Genomic DNA, 6005 nt, shown 5'->3' on the forward strand with positions numbered 1-6005 from the left:
TTTTTTTGGATTTCCAGACTTTTAGGCCAACTGCCAAGACAGCTCTGGCTCCTGAACACACAAGTTTCCATTGTTCTGTGACAGTGTATTTATTGCAGGAAATCATGATCATAAAGGATGAGGCATCCCTTCCAGGTAGCTGGGCAACTCTCGTGGAAAGCTTTGAAGGTGAGCACAGAAACCTTAAAATGTGAGGATTCCATGAGGACAGCAAGCACAAAGGGTAGTATGTTCCTGGTATCCTATATTGATGAATAAGACAGACTGGTGGGTTCCCAACCAACAACTTTTTCAGTCAGTAGCTTTATAGCTAGGCACAACAAATTACTGTAACCAGCTCTGGAAATCATAAACATGTGGATCAGTCTGGCTGAGTCTAAGTCCAGAGGGCACAGTCTTCTTACCAGGTACACATGGGAAAGAGATTTTTTTGTTTTTCTGACCTACAAAAATAAGCTACATCTGTTAGCAGACAACAGTGTGGCGTCAGTCATTCCTTTACCTTCTCTTAACTTATCAGTGTTCTCCAACCAGTTACTGATCTCTCTTAGGACCTTGAAGAGAGGTGATGCTATTCATTTTAGACAAGAAGGTACTATATAGATGAGTGTCATCTGCACATTGCTGGCATTTTAGTTCAACAATCTCCTTTAGAAAGTTATACAGATATTGAGCAGAGGGGCAAAAAGAAAACTTAGTGGAACTCCAGAGGTTAGGGCACATGTGGAAACACAAATTGAGTCCTCTGTAGTCCCCCAAAGGCCTATTGTTGGGACTATGGATAGCCTGTACAAAGTAGAGTGGCCTTGAGGATGTTCTTAGTTCATCTCCGGACAAGGTTGTCACCACCATAGACATGACTTAAAGAAAACTGACAGAAGTGGCATTTCTTGTGTGATCAGTCCCTTGAAAGTGCTCTATGGCTGTGTCCTGACAGAAGTGCATGGCTGAAGAGCACTTTAAATGTGCCCGAACACAAGACAAATTAACTCTTATTACATAAGGGTTCAGATGAAAGCACTCCAAAGCTTTTGTAAACTTTTCTAAATTCCTGTGCCTGAGGCAACCCCCAGCCCACAGCTCTATCCCCCTCCTTTCTCCTCCTCCCATTCTGCAGACAGCATCATAGCTGCAGGCAGGGATGGGGGGAGGGTGTTAGGGGAGACAGGCTGCAGACAGACAGCTCCTCAACTAGATCAGCTTCAAAGTGGAGCTCAATCCCTGCCACCCCTCCCCCCCTCCACAAAAGACCCAGCAGCAAATGTCTGTCCAGTTGGGTGGTGGCAGGTGGGTGGTTGGTCTAACTCATGGCACTTTCTGTGAAGCCCCATAAGTTAGACCTGGGAGCTACACTTCTGTCAGTGCCCTCTGTGAGCAGATTTAAGAATGGTCCATAATGAAAGAGATAAAGAATATACACAGTATCAAAGTTTCCAACGCTGATAGTAAAAGTGATCTTAGAGCTAAGATCCTAGTCTCCACAGGAATCAGATGATAAAATTTATATGGATCTACTAGAGGGACTTAAAATATTAGATGCCAGCATCTAGCTTTGTAGTTGAAAGACAGGTAGCATAGCAAGGGACATACAAGGCAAGACAAAAAGTTTCTATCAATGCATTATGTCCCAGGGGAGAGCAGTAGAAAGGACCCCAAACAATAAACGGGGACCCCCTGGAATGGGAACTGCACATAAAAAGGAAAGTTAACACAAGAAAAACATTTACCAGCAACAGGGCCCACGGCGCAGCTGGAGCGAGGAAAGAAACCCGCGCAGGTTGTAAGCCGTGTCTTCATACAGCTGAAGCCAGTCAGTGACATCATCAGCAATCACCGGCCGGCGGGGATAAAGCAGACCACCGGTGGTTTGGGTGAGGCTGTTAGGGGATGGAGGAGGCCTCATAGGGGACCCACGGCAGCGTGGGGACCCCAGAGCCAGAGAGAGTGCAGTATTTGGGGTGCATCAACTCTGGTGCCAGATAGGGCGCAGCACTTTGCAGGGCTGTGGAAAGCCCAAGTGCCAGGGAGGCTCAGAGTGAGACAGGGCTGTGGAGAGCCCAAGCACCAGGGAGGCACAGTGCGAGACATGACTGCAGAGAGCCTGAGCACTAGGGAGGTGCAGTGTGAGACAGGGCTGCGGGGAGCCCGAGCACCACTGAAGGCGCAGTGCAAGACAGGGCTGTGGGGAGCCTGAGTGCGAGGGATGCACAGTGCAAGACAGGGCTGCAGAGAGCCCGAGTACCAGGGAGGCACAGTGTGAGACAGGGCTGCGGAGAGCCTGAGTGCCAGGGAGGCTCAGAGTGAGACAGGGCTGCAGAGAGCCCAAGCACCAGGGAGGCACAGTGCGAGACAGGGCTGCGGAGAGCCTGAGTGCCAAGGAGGTGCAGTGCAAGACAGGGCTGCAGGGAGCCCGAGTGCCAGGGAGGTGCAGTGTGAGACGGGGCTGCGTGGAGCCCGAGCACCAGTGAAGGCTCAGTGTGAGACAGGGCTGTGGGGAGCCTGAGTGCCAGGGAAGCACAGTGCGAGACAGGGCTGTGGAGAGCCTGAGTACCAGGGAGGTGCTGAGTGAGACAGGGCTGCGGAGAGCCCAAGCGCCAGGGAGGCACAGTGTGAGACAGGGCTGCGGAGAGCCTGAGTGCCAAGGAGGCGCAGTGCGAGAAGGGCTGCGGGGAGCCCAAGTGCCAGGGAGATGCAGTGTGAGACAGGACTGCAGGGAACCAGAGCACCAGGGATGCACAGTGCGAGACAGGGCTGTGGGGAGCGAGAGTGCCAGGGATGCACAGTGCGAGACAGGGCTGTGGAGAGCCCAAGTACCAGGGAGGCGCAGAGTGAGACAGGGCTGTGGAAAGCCCACAGGGCTGCGGACAGCCCGAGCACCAGAGAGGCACAGTGAGAGACAGGCCTGGGGGAGGCCACTCTGGGAATAAATATCTACTCAATGTTCTACAGGAGACTGTAGGGTGATCACTAACAGCCACTCAGGCCAAGGCTGCACATGACCAGATGTTCGAGGCCAGGCGGTCACACATTAGAAGTAAGAACGAAAGAAAGTATATGCACATTACTTAACGGGGAAGGAAAGCCAATAACAGATGGTGACACAGATAAAGCAAGCAATTGGGCAAATATGCAGCAAAGACGACATAGTGAGAGAGAAAAATGTTCCTAATGCAAGTGTAGTGAAGCACTGGAAGATGCTATGTAAGGAGGTTCTGCAACCCCATTCTTTGCAAGGTTTTAAAAGGAAGTTTATTTCTTGGGATGTTCTACTTAGCTTGTCTCAGGGCAGGAGTTGGACCAGATGACTTCTTAAAATCCCTTCCAGCCCTACGTTTCTATGGACATGTCTACAGTATGTCAGCAGTGTTCCCCAGGTGAGATATTCCTGAGTATGCCTCACCACTCAATTGCACTCACAAGCTCCAAACCGAGGAATACATTGGTAGAGATGCTCTGGGATTGTCCATTTAAGCCTTTGTGACCTCTGGAATTAGAGGTCTTGACAGTAGCCACAAAAGAATGACCCTAGAGTGTCTCCAGCAGTATATTTCTAGGTTTGGACTGTGTGCATGAGGGAGTGGGTAGGCAGGGTGTCCTTGGGAAGGAATATCCCAACTGGGTATGCTGCCACTGCTGTGTAGACATGTCCCATGATCCTAATAAACTGCATGGAAAGAGAAAATATCACCAAATTTGTAGCTAGTTCTGCCTTCTGCTAGCCTGCTGCCAGAATGCTTTAGATATCAACTGGAGTTTGGAGCAATGAACCCTAAATGAAGAGAATTGTCAAGCACTGTTCATTCAGAGTGCCTAACCCTGGTTAAAGCTTTGGTATTTATGTGCATAAAGAGAAGAGCTCTATAGCGTAAGAAACTACCATTCACAACTTGCCAAGCATAAGAAGATAGGCACAGTCCTTTAACACTAGAGACTATCCAGCCTGCCATATCATAGAGAACACCATCAAAGACAGATCTATGTTTGTGTTGCTTGAGGACATTGTTTTGATCATACCAAGATTTCTTACAGATATTGTAAGAGGAGTTGACATGTCACATGTGGCATGTCCCAACACACAGACAAGAATACATGGACAGGTGTCATTAGTGCCTCCAAATTTGAAACACCAGAACAATGGTAGTGGTAATCTGTGGAAGAGCATGCATTAGAGTTAATTTGCTCATGAAAAATTAAGCAGTTTCATGAAAATTATTTTGTTTAATAGGTGCCAAAAAGTGTTGCTACATCTAAATCGTTTGCAAATATGCATATCAGTTGAGTTATATTCAGACAAACTATTATAAGCTGATTGTAAACAGTATCAGTATATCCTCACAGGAGCTTGTACCAGATTCCCTAGGCAATCTGAATATTGCTTTAAATTAAAACAGGTCAAATACCATGTGTGGAGAGCAGCATAAACAGATTTTTATACATCTGCTACAGGCATCATGCCCAGTATATAGGTGACACTCTACCACAGTAGATATGAGTTTGGATGAGCAGTACTATCTAAAGAAGCAGCAGCCTGCTACAGGGGGGGTTGCCCTGGGAGGGTTATGCCCCAAGGTGTTGGGGAGGGACGTGGAGTATGTTGTATGGGGCAGAAGCAGTGCTTAGCAACCCAGAGCAAACAGCAGCCTGTGATAATTGTCCTCCTGATCCTTCTTTGCCCCTGTAGGTAGAAAAGCTTTAACTGGACTGGAGTTCCACATTAGATCTAGTGAGGAATTAAGTGCAAAATATTTGTTGACTATCATAACCAAGAAGCCAATAAAAAGCATGATGTGAAGCTGCATGTAGATTCAGTTTCTCAAGGCTTGTGCTGCATCTTACACTTCATGGACCAATAGGAAGGCAATTAGAAGAACAACAAAAGCAGGGGGAAAAGTATCCTGTGTATGAATAAAGTGTAACTTGTGTGTATTCTAAAAAACTCAAGAAGTATAAATGATGAGGTCTATAAAAGGTAGCATAACCTAGTAACTAGATGTGGATCAGTATCCAGTTTCAAGCCTCAAGACTTATTTGCTAAACTAGGAAGAAGCATGACTGTTACAAAACTGGATACGTCTCAAACCCATCATGATGTCAATCTGAAACCCTATTCAAAAGAATTCCTTACTGTGGATAGACACAGGGAATATTTGGTTTTGAGATGTCACCATGTGATGTGGTCATGACACCTGCAGGCTTGTTTTTTCCATTTCTGTGGGCCTTGGCTGCTCACTTCTACTTTGGAGAAATAGGTGTAAAGTACTGCCATTCTAATTATATAGTGTCATCATTGGCTCTCCATACACGTTGTACTGGTGTCCGTGTTTAGACCTGTGGCTCACAACCTTTTTAAACTAACAGCACCCCTCCATAACTTTTTAAAGTTTAGTAGCACTCCATTTCAAAAAAGAACTTATTTATTAACATTCAGAAAATTATAGATAAGTAGAATTATAATAATAAATGTATATACATTATAATGCACTTGTATAGATATTATAATAATTGTATATATAATTTATATATGTCTATGTCATAATACAGTGGTCGTCAACCAGGGGTACATGTACCCCTAGAGATACTTAAAAGTGTCCTAGGGGGTACACAGAATGGATGTGGCCAATAAATGCCATGTGCGGGCCCGCACCTGCAGCGCAGCATGCAGGTGGCAAGGAGCACAACCTGGCCAGCCACGTGGAGAGAAGCCACGTCCGGCTGGTAAGTCTGTTGTGGGAGAAGGAGTGTGGGGGCTGCAGCTTGAGACCCCAGTGGTGGGGAAGGGAGTGAAGCTGGGGCAGGGGTTGCCCCTCTGGGGCACGGTGCGGGACTGAACTGAATGGGGGAGGGGGGCAGCTCCCACCACTGTATGCACCCTGGGATGGCATGGGGTGGGGGGGGCATGTGCCCCCAGATCTGCACGGGGCAGGTAGGGCTGCGGCTGCAGGCTGGGGCCAGAGCTGTGCCAGGCTTTTCCCGGTGGGGGCTGAACTGTGCTGCACTCAGGGTGG

The sequence above is a fragment of the Gavialis gangeticus genome, unplaced genomic scaffold (assembly GCF_001723915.1).
Source record: "Gavialis gangeticus isolate Ggan-Ray unplaced genomic scaffold, GavGan_comp1, whole genome shotgun sequence".
Classification (NCBI taxonomy): Eukaryota; Metazoa; Chordata; order Crocodylia; family Gavialidae; genus Gavialis; species Gavialis gangeticus.